Source organism: Microtus oregoni, unplaced genomic scaffold (assembly GCF_018167655.1).
Source record: "Microtus oregoni isolate MIOR12 unplaced genomic scaffold, Mior012 000048F_ref0000485, whole genome shotgun sequence".
Lineage (NCBI taxonomy): Eukaryota > Metazoa > Chordata > Mammalia > Rodentia > Cricetidae > Microtus > Microtus oregoni.
In genome coordinates this window covers 15,237,602-15,252,390 of record NW_024543222.1, presented here as the reverse complement: position 1 = coordinate 15,252,390, position 14,789 = coordinate 15,237,602, and the positions used below count along the sequence as shown (strand labels likewise).

General features: G+C 47.1%; 1 long non-coding RNA gene across 1 annotated transcript; it reads left to right on the top strand.

Annotated features, from left to right (window-relative positions):
- Window positions 1-10,494: 10,494 nt before the first annotated feature.
- LOC121436247 lies at window positions 10,495-14,278 on the top strand. Its single transcript, XR_005972668.1, has 3 exons — window positions 10,495-10,649; window positions 10,884-11,043; window positions 14,251-14,278. It is a non-coding gene; the product is annotated as an uncharacterized LOC121436247 (long non-coding RNA).
- The last annotated feature ends 511 nt before the right edge of the window (window positions 14,279-14,789 follow it).

The window sequence follows — 14,789 nt, the reverse complement described above, 5'->3', positions numbered from 1 at the left end:
TTCTATGTTCTGGAACTCATAGAAATCTCCTGTCTCTGTCTCCTGGGTTAAAGGTGTGTGCCAACATGCCAGGCAGTGCCAACGTCAAGTTTTTTATTCTAAGTTTCAAATAACTGTTGTCTCGCCTTGAAGTTTTGATTTTAGCTTATCCATATGCAATGAGATTATATACACAAATTTATTTTTTAACAATTGAGACTTTTAACTTACTATACTTTCAAGATTATGGGTTGGGTTATGAATGCTTAAAAACTTTTAAATTATTGCCAGTTCTGAGTATGAGAAAAGACAGTGTGACTATAGGAGGCTGTGTTACTATATAGAAAAGAAGTCACCATCGTCTAGTCCCATCCCAAGTCATGGCCATAGAATACAATGATAAAGAACAAAACGTCTCACTGAAGACGGACTTAGATCTCTTCTTATGGGGTTCCATCACATTTTGGCTGTAAGAGAAAACTCTATAAGTACAAATAAAACACCAGAAGCAAAGTATCTTTTTGATCAAATAAAAACACGTTACTCAGTGGTGCACACCTTTGATACCAGCACTCGGAAGGCCGAGGCAGGTGATCTCTGAGTTTGAGGCCAGTCTGGTCTACAAAGTGAGTTTCAGGACAGCCAGTGTTACCAAGAGAAACCCTGTCTTAAAAAACAAAACAAAACAAAACCCAAACTAGCCAAATCACAACAGCAACAATTAAAGAACAAAACAAAACAAAAAGTAACAAAAGAGAAATGTTATTTGTGTGATATTGGAAAAACTCTGAAAACGTATTTGTAAAATTCATCAATAATTTTATAATTTTTAAAAAAATGTTTCAAGACAGAGTTTCAATGCAGCTTTGGAACCTATCCTGGAACTAGCTCTTGTACACTAGGTTGACCTCGAACTCACAGACATCTGCCTGTTTCTGCCTCCCAAGTGCTGGGATTAAAGGCATGTGCTACCACTGCCCGGCTAAAATGTTTTATTTTTTTAACCCTCTTAATGTGAGTGAATGTTTGTGCATGAGTTTCATGTTCTGTGAAGATCACGTGTCTGGTGCATTTAGGGGTTTGGACATCTTAAAAACTGTCTTTTCCAATGAAAACATTTAAATAAATATTACCTCTGCTCGGATGGGTGGCGTGATGTGGGATTACCTCTGCTTTTGGATCTCGCCACATTCAAGCACAAGCATCGCAGTCACCAGAACAAAACTCTTGCCTGTTTTACAGCATCCATTAGGAAGACGCTGTCTGCTAGGCAGATGAAGCGTTCATTCTCAAGAGCTAGTTCAGTGCACACGACTTTGGACCCCCTCTTGTCCCTTCTTTCCTCTGTTTTCATTATGCACATGGACCATCGTCTCTCACTGGATCACGGTGAGCTGGGAAGTTGCTGTGTGTCATTGGTGAGATCACTGATGGCTGTGGACTTCCTAGGCCACACAGATGTTATGGAAACATCACACGTGATGTGAAATTTCACATTACACCAAGAGTTCCAGTGTCAAAGTCACACATGCCCAACATGCCTGTAACATCTGGGTCAGAAACAGTAAAACATCGACGCTATCCCTCAAATCAGTCAGTTGGAACATCTGTTTCCTTTCAGTAATCCCCGAGAACAACCGCAGGTCACACTTCTCCAGCAAACTTCTCACCAGTGGTCATGATGGACACACAAGTGACTGTGTTTGTCTCTTGAGCCCAGATCATTGTGGGGAGCAATCAGTTCCACCTGCTGGGATTTGACTCATGATCGTTAAAAGCTGTCTTAAGGTCGCACCTAGTCACAGGACGTGGTACCAATTCATCTGAAAGAGCAATGACCTAAGGATCATTTTCTGTCCGTGTGACCACCAAGAACATGGCTGCAGCAACTGCACCAGCCTCATGTGTACTAATCAGAGCCCCATCTCATAGAAGCCCTGCTGTCAACACCAGAAATGCCTTCCCCTCGTGACTCTGTCTGAAATGTTTTTATAGAAAGCATCATCCAAAACTTTCATAATTTTATAACTCCTCAGGGAACCACTTCAGTTTTCTCCTGAACCCCTGACCTGCTTTATTAGTTTTTGATGCAATTAAAATATGAAATAGATGTGTGTGTGTGTGTGTGTGTGTGCTTGCATGCATAAGGACTTGTACGTATGTGCACTTGGGGTTGGTGTGGGGATGCATATTTGTAGAGATCAGAGGACACTCTCATTCCTCAGGCACTGCCCAACTTTTTTCCCCACTGGCCTGGAACTCACCATATGTAGACTTGGCTGGCTGGTCAGTGATCCCGGGGTCTGCCTGTCTCCACCTCCCAGCATTGGGATCACAGGCATGTGCCACGCCCTGCCTTTTCATTGCTCTGTTTCACAGGCTAAAGATATTCCAGAACCTCCTGGTTCAAGCGCCAATTTAGTTATCATTGTTACCAGATTCCTGAGGGATGCAGTCAGAAGCTTTCCGACAACAATGCCTTCCTCGTTTCTTCAGACTTGAAGTGGTTCGTTAGACGTCGTTAAGTAACTCATGCTTCTCTGTTAGACCAAAGACTTCCAGCTCATCTCTCCACTTCCATTTTCCTACAGTTTCCAGATGCTTTTATAATTTTTCAGTCTCCACAGAAAGTACTTTCTCTTCACACTGTGGACTTCTTTCCAGTCTTTTGTAACGTATTTGGTCAGGAGCGGCAGATCTTTCACTAGAGGGCTAAGAGATCGTTGAGAGATCTTCCATTTCTTGGTCTGTATTTTATAACTGCTGGAGCAAAGACCATACTAACTTTTTAGTGTGTGTATGTGTGTGTGTGTGTGCGCGTGTTTGGGGATCAGAAGACAGCTTTGGGGACTCAGTTCTTTCCTTCCCCCATCCTTGTCTGCCCTGTCTGGGGCGCACAGAAATGGCTTTCCCAGTGGAGCATGAAGATCTGAATTCGGTCCTTAGCTCTCATGTAAAACCAGGTGTGGTGACCCGTGCTTATAAACTCAGTGCTGGAGTGGGGTGCAGAAACCGGAGGATTCTGGTGGCTTACTGGACCTCCAGTTTAGCCAAAATGGCAAGCTCCAGGTTTGGAGTGAGATCCTGTCTCAAAAAAGAAAATGGAGCCAGGTGTGGTGGTACAGACCTTTAATCACAGCCCCCAGGGAATTGGAGGCAGATGGGTCTCTTTGAGTTTGAAGCTAGCCTGGTCTACATAGTGAGTTCTAGGATAGCCAGGGCTATGTAGAGACCCTGTCTCAAAACTATCTATCTATCTATCTATCTATCTATCTATCTATCTATCTATAACCTATCTGCAGTAGTTTGGATGTAATTGGCCCCATAAGCACATAGGGAATGGTTCTGCTGGGATATGGCTTTGTTAGAGTAGGTATGGCCTTGTTAGAGAAAGTGGGTCACTGTAGAGGCAGACTTTGAGGTCCCGTATTGGCTCAAGCCACACCCAGCGTCTCAGTTCACTTCCTGTTGCTTGCTGATCAAGATGTAGGACTCTCAGCTCCAGCACCTTGTCTGCCTACATGCTACCATGTCCCGCTATTGATGATAATGGACTAAACCTGTGAACTGTAAGCCTCCTCATTAAATGCTTTCCTTCATAAGAATTGCTGTGGCTATGGTGTCTCTTCACAGCAATAGAAGCCCTAACTAAGATACTAACCAACTGACTAACTAACTAACTAACTAACTAGAAAACTAACAAACACCACCAACAAAAAGAAAGTGGAGACGGGGCTGGAGAGTTGGCTTAGCCATCCTTGTAAAGGAGTCAAGTTCAGTTCTCAGCACCCACGTCAAGTACCCACAACTGACTGCAATGGTAGTTACAAGTGATCTAACTTTCTCTTCTGGCCTCGTTGGACACCAGCACCCTTGTGGTACATAGGAACTCAGGCAGGCGCGTGTGTGTGCATGTGCACACGTGCGTGCACACGTACACACATACGTAAATAAAAATGGGTAAAATAAGGTGGAGAGCAATCGAGGAAGACACTTGATGTCAACCTCTGGCCTCTACATGAACCCAAATGTATACAACACACACACACACACACACACACACACACACACACACACACACGGAAGAGTCACAAACAGCTAGTGATAGCATGTCATTCCATTTTCCAGTGGAGAAATCCTGGAGCACAAAGAATTTAACTGGCAAGTCCATGGTGCTAGGTCAGGGCTTCCACCCAGTCTGGCTCCTGAGTGGGCCTTGACCTCTCCTGCCAGCTCCTTTATGGACATGGATTAAGGAGGCACTGTTGACTGCGGCAGTGCCTGTGATATCCAGGCTTATGAGACACCGATGAGAAGGGAGGAGGATGGGTGACAGTGACAGAGTATTAACAGCCAGCACTGTCGTCAGCAGCATTCAGTCCCAGGAAGGAGAGTCTATCTCTTTCAGGGCAGGACAGACACAGTGTGGTCAGAGGTGACAGGCAGAAAGAAGAGGGTGCTGATGAACACAGTCCATCTCAGTGCGCATGTCTCTGAGCCGACACCTCACGAACACCGGCTGGCAGGAAATCCTATCACATGCATTTTCAATCAGCTCCTTTTGAAGTCCGTCTAGTGGGAGCATGGATGATGGAGACACTCCGGCTCAGGTGCTGCTAGCCAGTCCCACAGAGGTTGCATGTAGGCTGCCAATGCCCACAGGATAACTCTTCACTCTCCAGGGCCTCTCTTCTTAGGTTGGGCGACACATGCTGAGGGGCAGGTCCCTGCTGATGGGTGAAAATTCAACATCAGCCATCGGGAAACAGAATGAGGAGGATCAGAATGTGGGGCCTCTGGCTCCAGCTTCTGGAATCTCTTGAGAGAGTGAGTTCATGTGATAAGAGTCTGGTTGGGACTCTTGACCACATACATGGCTCCTTCCCAGAAACCATAGTGCTCTTCCATTGCTTCAAGAGTGCCAGACTCCTTTCTCCTGGGGTTGCTGAGAGTCAGAAGAAACATATAACATGCTCATCCCCACCCCACGTTGGGGTGCCCCAAGGCCACAGATCTCAGGCGATCTGGCTTTTCTTCTGAGGAAGCAGGCTGCTTGGTCCTTGGAACTCATGCTTTTGGCGAGACAGTATTTCACAGGCTCTTTTTTAAGCTGCCACCCTGCCCCTCTCCATCCCTTTCTGACTCTACTTCCTCATTTCTAAACCCACACTTCACGGCCCTTTTAGCCACCATCACCATGCGCTGTCCTTCTTTCCTCTGAACCTCGCTGTCTCCTGGAGGGCTCTGTTTCTGAGGAAACCTGAGAAGCCCGGCATCCTCTGCCTGGAGAACTCATGGGAAATTCAAATCTCTTGCTGGGATGCTATTTCTCACAAATCTCACAGTAGCTTGTGATGTTAAAGGTCACGACCCTGTACTGGAAATGGCAGAAAAGGCTTCAGCTATACCACAGCATGCTCGAGAGAGCCCTGCAGACCTGATATTCTATCACTCCAGATTTCTTTTTAAAATATTTATTTTGATGGTTTTAAATGTGTAGGTATGTGTGTCTGCTTGGATTATGTGCACTTGAGTGCTGGTGCCCTAGGAGGTCATCGGCATCGAGTCCCCTGGAGCTGGAGTTAAAAACAGCCGTGAGCCCCTTGATGTGGGTGTTGAGAACCAAACTCTGATCCTCTGGAAGAGCGACAACTGCTGTGAACTGCAGAGACATCTCTCCAGCCCCTCTAGATAATTAAAAAAAAACTTTATTGCACATAAAACAGACCATTCTGGTTATATATATTTAAAACAATCCTAGTTCCCTCTCTCCCTCCCATCCTCCCACTCCTCCCACCTTCTCCCCACCCCACTCTTTTTTTTTATGGTGCTAGGAACTGAACTTAGGGTTTCATAAATGATGGACAGGTGATCTACCTCTGATCCACCTCCCTGCCCAGATTAAAAAAACAAAACAAAACACAAAGCCACACCCCAAAAAGCAAGAAAAGTAAAACAGCCTCCTAGGCCTGCCTTTTGAGGCTCACGTGAGTCCATTTCTTTCTAGAATGACAAAAATGGTTGGTGTTTAAAATGGTCAGCAGGTGAGAGATTTTGTTTATTGGTTATGTAAAAAAAAATGTAAAATAGTCAAACTATTTCTTTGAAAATGTTTGTGAGAAGCCGAGTATGTGAAACGCACAGGAAGGAGATGGTTCATTGTGTAAAGTGCTTGCAGGTGTGGTGGTGTGGATGAGGGCGCCCCCCCACAGGCTCATATATTTGAAGGCTTAGTCACCAGGGAGTGGCACTATTTGAAAGGATTAGAAGGATTAGGAGGTGTGGTCTTGTTGGAGGAAGTGTGTCATTGGGTGGACTTTGAGCTTTTGAAAGCCCGTGTTAGACTCACCCCTCACCTCTTGGCCTGCGAATCAGGGTATTTAGCTCTCAGCTGCTGCTCCGTGCATGTCACCATATTCCCTGACATGATGACAATGAACTAAGCCTCTGAAACTGTAAGCAAGCCCCTAATCAAATGCTTTCTTTTATAGGAGTTGCCTTGGTCATAGTGTTTCTTCCCAGCGATAGTGCCTAAGACACAGGGCAAGAACAAGAATCTGAATTCGGATCTTCACCTGCCACTTGTACCATACTTGAAACCTCAGTCCTGGGTGTGTGTGGTTTGGAGACAGTTGGATCTCCTGAGTTTCATGGCCAGCCAGTCTAGCCAGTCACTGAGCTCCAGGTTCAGTGACAGACTCTGTCTCAGAAAATACGGTGGAAATTGGGCATACACACCAGAGAGACACACACAAACACAAGACACACACACACAGACACACACACACAGATAGACATACACACATACATGAATAAATAAATAAACACACACAAGGAAGCCTGGAATAATAGTTTGTGTCTGTAATCTCAGTACTTTAAAGGCTGAGACAGGAGGATTGTCATAAGTCTGAGGCCAGCGTGGGTTACATTATGAGTTTTAGGTCAGCCTATCCTACATAGTGAGACTCTGTCTCAGAAAAACAAAACCAAAAACAACCCAATGAGTCCTGAGAGATGGCTCTGTAGTTAAGAGCACACACTGCTCTTACAGTTGACCTGGGATCAGTTCCTAGCAGGCATGGTAGCAGCTCATAGTTACCTGTAAACATGCGTTGTGGAATATTCCTGTACACTGTGTGAAGATGTGTCACTGTGATTGGTTTAATAAAGAGCTAAACGGCCAATAGCTCGGCAGGAAGTACAGAAGTGACTTCTGGACAGGAGAGCTCTGGGAAGAAGAAAGGTGGAGTCGTCAGCCAGATGGAGAGGAAGTGCTATGGCCAGTACAGAGTAAAGGTCACTGAGCCGTGTAAAAGAGTGCAGAAGAAAAGATATGCATTAATTTAAGTTATAAGAGCTAGTAGGACAAGCCTAAGCTATAAGCCAAACTTTTATAATTAGTTATAAGTCTCTGTGTCATTTCTTGTGAGCTGGTGGCCCAAAGAAAAATTCATCTATAAACACACACACACACACACACACACACACACACACACACACACACAATTTTAGAATAAAATCTTTAAAAAGTTCAAAATGAAAATAAAATTCATTTAATAAAAATTAAAGAATCAAATCAAATTAAATACACAAAGGCCAGGAGGCTGGTTCGGTAGACAAAAGTAATCTGCTGCCAAGCCCAGAAACCTGAGTTCGATTCCTGGAACCCACACGGTGTAAGGAGAGGACCAACCCCTGCACGTTGTCCTCTGACCTCCACATGCCCATGGCTTGCCTCTCCCTAACCAAAATAAACAAATAACTGTAAAAACCCAAACCAAACCCAACAGGAAAGGGTGCTGCTTAACAGCTGGTGGTAGAGGGAAGCCCCCAGACCTGGTTTCTCTATCCCTTGGTACCAGAGGAAAGTCCTGGCACTAGGATTCTGTTGAACGTGTTTCGAAAGTTTCATGTAGGAGGCCAGCTGGCTGTGGCCCACAGAGATTCTGTGGCTGGTGAGTTAGCTTCCCCAGGAAGTCTATAGATCTTTCTCCATACAAACACTCCAGGATGCTTGTCAAGGAAAGAGGCTGGAAGTGGGAGGAGTGGGAGGGGGCAGCAGAGACTGAAGGGATTGTGTTTCTTATTTTCTTTCCTCATCCCCAGACACCTAACTTCAGCCCAAGTGAAAGAGATCTGGGAGGGGACTCGCAGGCATAGAAAAGGATGCAAGTCTTGAGTTGGCAAGGGGTTGGATTTGAAAAAAGATTAATTAACTAATTTCTTTGTTTTGTTTGTTTGTTTGGTTGGTTGGTTTTTTGAGACAGGGTTTCCTCTGTAGCTTTGGAGCCTATCCTAGAACTAGCTCTTGTAGACCAGGCTGGCCTCGAACTCACAGAGATCTGTGCGCCGCCACCGCTTGGCTTGACTAATTACTTTGTGTTTGTGGGAACAGAGGTCAGAAGACAGCTTGAGGAATCAGTTCTCCCTACCACCTGGTGGACTCTGAGGACAGAACTCAAGCTGACAGCTTTGATAGCAGGGGTATCTTCCTAGAGCACCACCTTCATGGCCTTCAGGCATCAAGTCTAATAGGTGAGAAGAAAGGGAAGTGAGACAAAGGTGAAGGCAGAGGCACCTTGAAAAGAGAGATGGACCTGGACTGAGTTTCAGTCTTTCTTTAGTTTGGGGGGCAACTTCTGGTAACTTTTCCGGCCTCAGTTTCCCTTGAAGGTTTCTTTGCTCAGCAGTGACTAGCATAGGTGCAGGCAGGCCGTGGGAAGGGACAGTGTGGTATAAGACAGCACACACACTTGGAGTTGATTTAGCCAACCCAGTGCAGACAGCATCTGAGCATCTCAAAGTCCCTCTGGGTCTTAGATTCTTCTCTAGGAAGGCTGTGTGGCGCAAGGTAATCTGAGCCCCAGGGTACACTATAGGCGTTCATAGTGTTCATAGTGATTTGGGGCTGTTTAGGGAACTGGGGAAGGGGCAGATGTTTGGCTCCAGGGTACCTGGAACTGGAGGCTTAGGAGCTCAACTGGGACTATTCTACGGATTTTGGCTTCTTGTTGTTTGAGACAGAATCTTTTTATGTGGCCCAGGTCAGAAATCTCGGTCTTCCTATGTCAACCTTTTGATGGGATTACAGATATGTTCTACTTCTCCCAACTGGTAATCTTTATTTTATTTTATTATTTTACTTTATTTATGTAACCCAGGCTGGCTTTAGACTCACTACAAAGCTGAGGATGACTTCCTGTTTCTGATTTTCCTGCCTCCCCTTCCTGCGTGCTGGGATTACAAGCAGGTGTCACCATAGTGTTTGGTTTTATGTGGCGTTGAGAATCGAACCTAGGGTTTTGTGCGTTGGTAAGCCTGCTACCAATTGTGCTATATTCTCAGTTCATATAATCTTGTTTTATAGGTGAAGAAATGGCTTAGAAAGACAGAGTTCTGCTCTGACTTCCTTGGTTTTGATCTTGTGAACTCTGCATAGTCTAAAGATCCAGCTCAACACAGGTGTGTGGTAGACAGACTTTTGGGGGCTGTTTTTCTGAATATCATTGACTTTCATTTTTTTTCTTTTCAAAACATCACAATTGTTTAAAAATTTTTCATTTTTAGGAAGTGGAAAAAAAAAAAAACCAAGAAACTGCTACCATTCTCCTCTCCCCTCCCCCTAGATCTCCTTGAATGGTTGGTTCTCACCTCCCATTCCCTTCCTTCCCTTCTTTCTGTTTTTTGAACTGTGATCTGGCTATATAACCTAGACGGGCCTCAAACTCACGATCCCTGTGTCCCTGTGTCAGGATGTCAGGTGGGCATCACTCTACCCTGTTTCCATCCTGCCCTTCCTACTGTCACCTCCACCCCATGTTTCTTTTTCATATAAATGAGACTGTAATATAAATTATTCAACTATACACATTAAAATCAGATATACCTGTCTTCCAATCCCAGATCACACAGCTAATCATTTGAGTGACCTTGGCCAAGTTATTTGTGTGTGTGTGTCCTGAGTATATTAATAGTATCTACCTTTTAGGATTAAGGAAGATTTAATGAGATAGTATAGGAATAGAATCCAGTAGTACCTGGTGCATGGTAAGCAACACACACACACACACACACACACACACACACACACACACACACACGCTCCAGTGGCGCCTAATGAGTTAGAGACCGAGCAAACATTAGATCTTGAGGTTTCTAATCTCTAGCCTCCAGACTTTGCCATATCTCTGTTTCTTACCCGGATCCCCCTGGGGCACAAATGTGCAATACTTGCTAAATGAACAACTGTGGGTGGAGGGTGGATCTAGGGAGTTGAAGTCTGTGGAGTTCCCGGATGCCTGCCCTGGACAATGCAGGGTTTGGCCCTGTGGGTTGGGAGCGTGGGGACAACAGGGCTGGCTGGGCCAGCTGTTGCCTCAGGGCTCCATGCCTGGCCAGTTGAGCCTCTAGGGCAGAGACTGGGGCTCTCAGCTTAAAAGCTCTTGGCTTCAAAGGAATGTGTAGTGGGCTGCCTCTGCTCAGGAGGGGCTAAAAAAAGCCTCAGTCACCCCGGACTATGTGTGAGGGTTATCAACGGCTCAGGTCAGCTCATCTCTCTCTGACCACTCTGGCGCTTAGGAGAGGGTCTGTTTTCCTGCCCCCTCTCTGGTTTCCACCAATTGGCAGGAAAGAATCCATCTGCTCCAGAGGTGCAGGCTGTGAGGAGTGAGGTGTGTGTATGGGAGGGGGAGTGGAGAGGGAACTGGTGGCCCCTAACTGGTGACAATTCTGAGATGTCAGCTGCACCCTGCTGCTGTTTCTTCCTTTTATAGCCTGCAGCCTAGCCCTCGCTCTCACTCAGCCCCTCTGTGGGGGCTCCTGCCCAGGATAAAAGCAGAGGGAGGCCTTCCAGTCTTCCCTCTTCTTTCTCAGGGGCTACCTCTCCTCTTTTGCTTCCTTTTTAGGTCCCACCTCCACTGGAGCTCCCAAGACAACATGCCTCCCAAGAAACCTGAACCTAAGAAGGAGGCTGCCAAGCCAGCCGCAGCTGCCGCCGCTGCTCCAGCCCCTGCCCCAGCTCCTGAGCCTGCCAAGGACTCTGCCTTTGACCCCAAGAGTGTGAAGGTGAGTGAATCTCGGCCCATCAGGTATGGGTAGAGAGAGCACCAGCTCCTATTCTCTCTGTTGCTGAGGGATCTGTTTCTCTCAGGCCAGACAGACGTGAGGACCATGGCATCCGTGCCCTATGTCATAGCTCCAAGGGCCAGTAAAACCAGAACTAGACTCAGAGGCTTTCTGAACAACAGGGCGTTGCTCTGTGCACAGGTGTCAGGCCACTCCTGATTAGTGGAGCAGAATCCAAGATGGTGGTAGATGCAACTCGCCAGCTTTTGTAAAACGTTGTGTGGGGGAACGACGGTGAAGCAAAATCAGCCTTTACCTAAAGTGGGAGATGATTCTATCTTTTACAATCTATTATTTTATTCTCTCTGTGTGAGTGTTTTACCCACATGTATGTCTGTGTAACACATGTACGCAGTGCCTACGGCCAGAAGAGGGCGTTGGGTCCTGAAGAACTGGAGTTACAGATTGTGAGATGCCATGTGTGTGGTGACGACCAAACCTTGGTCCTCTGGAAAAACAGCGAGTGCTCTTAACCGTTAAATTATTCTTCTAGCCCCGAGAGGTGGAGTATGTTTATGAAAAATAGACACGTAATAGCAACTAGTGGTATAGCTGGAGTGGGGTGTGAGCAGCCAGTGGGGTCCTCTAGTGTGCCGGAGCGTGGGAACCTTCACCATAAATACACAGTTGGAAAGAAGCAGAGAAGACAGGAGCAGCCTGGGGCCTTACACTGGTGGGCCACTCTTTCATGGCCACAGGCTGACGGGCTCACTCCTGCCTGAGACTCCTCTACCCTGCGTAGGAAGCTGGGCCTTCTTTCTTTAGTCTTTCATCTTGCTCCCTTCATCTGGCTGGTAACGGCCCCCGCCCCTCCCTGGAACTGGTATGAGCCCCTGTTGACTGACTGTCATTTTAGGCCTCCCAGCCATCTGTCCCAGCTGCTGAAGGAATGAACCAAGAAGGGTTGGGCCTGGGAAGGAGGGGGTCTGAAGCTTCTAGAGAGGAGCAGTTTGAAGACTTGGCACAGGGCTGGGAGCCGTCAAGTGGCTCCTGGAACCAAGAACTATTAATATCAGGTCTGGAGTGGGGGGCCCCCTAGGGGATCTCACAGGACAAGGCTGGGGGGAGATGAGAAGTACAGGAAAAGGTTCTGTGACACACAGGCAGAGAACCTGAACCCAAGGCTCTAGTTGTGTGGGCTTCTATAGTCTTCTCAGGATCGAACTCACATCGGAGACTTCAGACAGTCCTTTATCGGGGGAGTCAAGACCCTGTTAGCCCTCCCAGGGGGTTAGCAGGATTGACTTGTCAAAGGGATGAAGGAAGTTGCTCCATGCCTAGACTTGGTTGTGTGACTCCTTGTGGGGAAACTGAGAGTAGTGGAAGCCCCCCATAGTACCTGGGGGCTTCCTGCATCATCTGTCTTCCCTAAAGCTGAGCATCTGTGCCCCCAGGAGCCCCCCTTGCCTTTATTTCTGATTTGTCAGATTAAACTCCATATTTGGTGCCTGTTGTCTGGACAGCTTCCCAGTGGCATCAAATGAGCTCTCCCCCCTTTCAGCTGTCACTCCCCTCCACTCAGGGAGCCAATCCCCGCTCACACATATATTGCCCAGTTCCTTTGTTTATAAGATCCCTTGACTGCAATGAGAGCAGAGACAAACCTGAGCCTATGGAATCATGATAACCATGTGGTCAGGCTGAGTGCATCTGTGTGTGTTTGTGTGTCTAGTCCTGGGACAGAAAGCATCGTAAAGCAAGGCAAGCTCCCTCTCCCCTGGTGGGTTAGTGTAGACCTCGCTTTGCCCCATTTACCTCCGCACTTGGCAAAACCACTCTCGGCTGTAGTCTCCTGGCTGAGCCCCTGTGGTGTCAGTTCTGGAAGAAGAGGTGGGGCGTGGCCTGGTGGCACATGAAATGCCGCAGGGGTGGCACCCAGCACCACTAGGGAATGGAAGGCCAGGGCAGAGCAGAGTGGGAAAAGACACTAAACTGTCATCCAGAACTGTTAAAACGATGACTCACGCTCGGTCACCTCAGTTCAGTTTCCAGAACTTCCCACCTGGGCACAACCATGTGTGCTGGGGGGTGGGCACCCCAAATCCATTTCTTCATTCAACACGCTAATTTTTTTCCTTTTTTTTAAAAAAATATTTATTTATTTATTTATTATGTATACAATATTCTGTCTCTGTATATGTCTGCAGGCCAGAGGAGGGCACCAGACCTCATTACAGATGGTTGTGAGTCACCAGGTGATTGCTGGGCTTTGAACACAGGACCTTTGGAAGAGCAGGCAATGCTCTTAACCTCTGAACCATCTCTCCAGCCCTCAACACGCTATTTTTGAGTATCTACTATATACCAAACACTTTAGTGATAATAAAAGTCTCGATCCCTGTGTGTGCGTGGGGAGGATAGGGACCTGGTTTTATTGAAATAGACACAGATAGGCAGTAACAAAGAACCCAGGATCTCACTAGAGTGCCTGAGAGGAAGATGGTGTGGGATGGGGGAAGGGAAGGCTTCAGTCAGTGAGGTGGGAGGGGATTCCAGAATGAACGGTAGTGAGCACCCAAAGCCAGAGAGGAAGCACATCTAGACAGGGCATTGTGAACTAGGGGAGTGCTGGGGGTGACAGGGAGAGCGGCTTGTCCATGGCTGTCTAGGGTGAGAAGGAAGTTGCTGTAGACACAAAGGAACTGTAACACGGGTCACTGTAGGCTCTGGGACTACAGTGTAGGTAGCTAACTTCTCTTTTGTTTCCTCTTGACAGTGATTTCTTGTTAAGATTCATTTATGTGTATGACTCTCTTGTCCACATGTATGTATGTATACCGTGTGCGTGTCTGTTGCCCTTGGAGTCCCGAAGGCAGCATTGGAACCCCTGGAACTGGACTTTCAGATGGTGTGAGCCACCATGTAGTGCTAGGAACTGAATTTGGCTCCTCTGCAAGAGCAGCGATGGATCTTAATTGTGGAACCATTTTGCCAGCTCCACCCCTTCTCGCTTCCCTTCTCAGTTCTGAGAGAGCCATGAAGGGTGCACTATGTCATAGATTTCCAGCTTTGGCCCGTTCATCAGGAGACTGGCTTACACTCGGTCCGGTGTCCTTCCCTCTTCAGTAGTGGCCTGCTGGAGGTGATCCTCCCCTTTGGAAGCCATCAGCATTCCCTGCCCTCACTCCTGTGTTTCTTTCCCTACAGATAGACTTCAGTGCCGACCAGATCGAAGGTGAGTGTTGAAGACTCCGTGTTCTCTTGCGTTTTCCAGAGAAGGAGTAGGGGTCCTTGTGGCAACCCTCTTGTCACCCCAGCAGGCCCACCAGGCCCAGTCCTGGGCGCTTTAAGTGGATCAAATCACTTCATTCTTCAAATGATCCTGTGAGGTATAGCACCTATCACTGCCGCTGTTTCACAGGTAGTAAAAATGAGGCTCAGAGACTTTGGGTGTCTTGTCCATTCTCACGGGGCCAGCAGTGGTGGGTCCAGGATGTGAATCTGGGTATCTTACTCTAGACCTTTGATTTTAGCTGTCTTTTCAGAATGGTTGAGATACAGTTGATGCTGCCACCTTTACCCCACCCCCTCCATCCCCCCACCCCAATCTGTGAGGATATCTGGAAGCTCTTCTCTCTGTTCTTGATACTGGAAACACTCCTGAGCTAATGGGCTCTCCCTCCTTCATCATGAAGAAAGTCTGCAACATGTCTACCCTCCCTGGTGGCGGGGCCAGGAGTGACTTG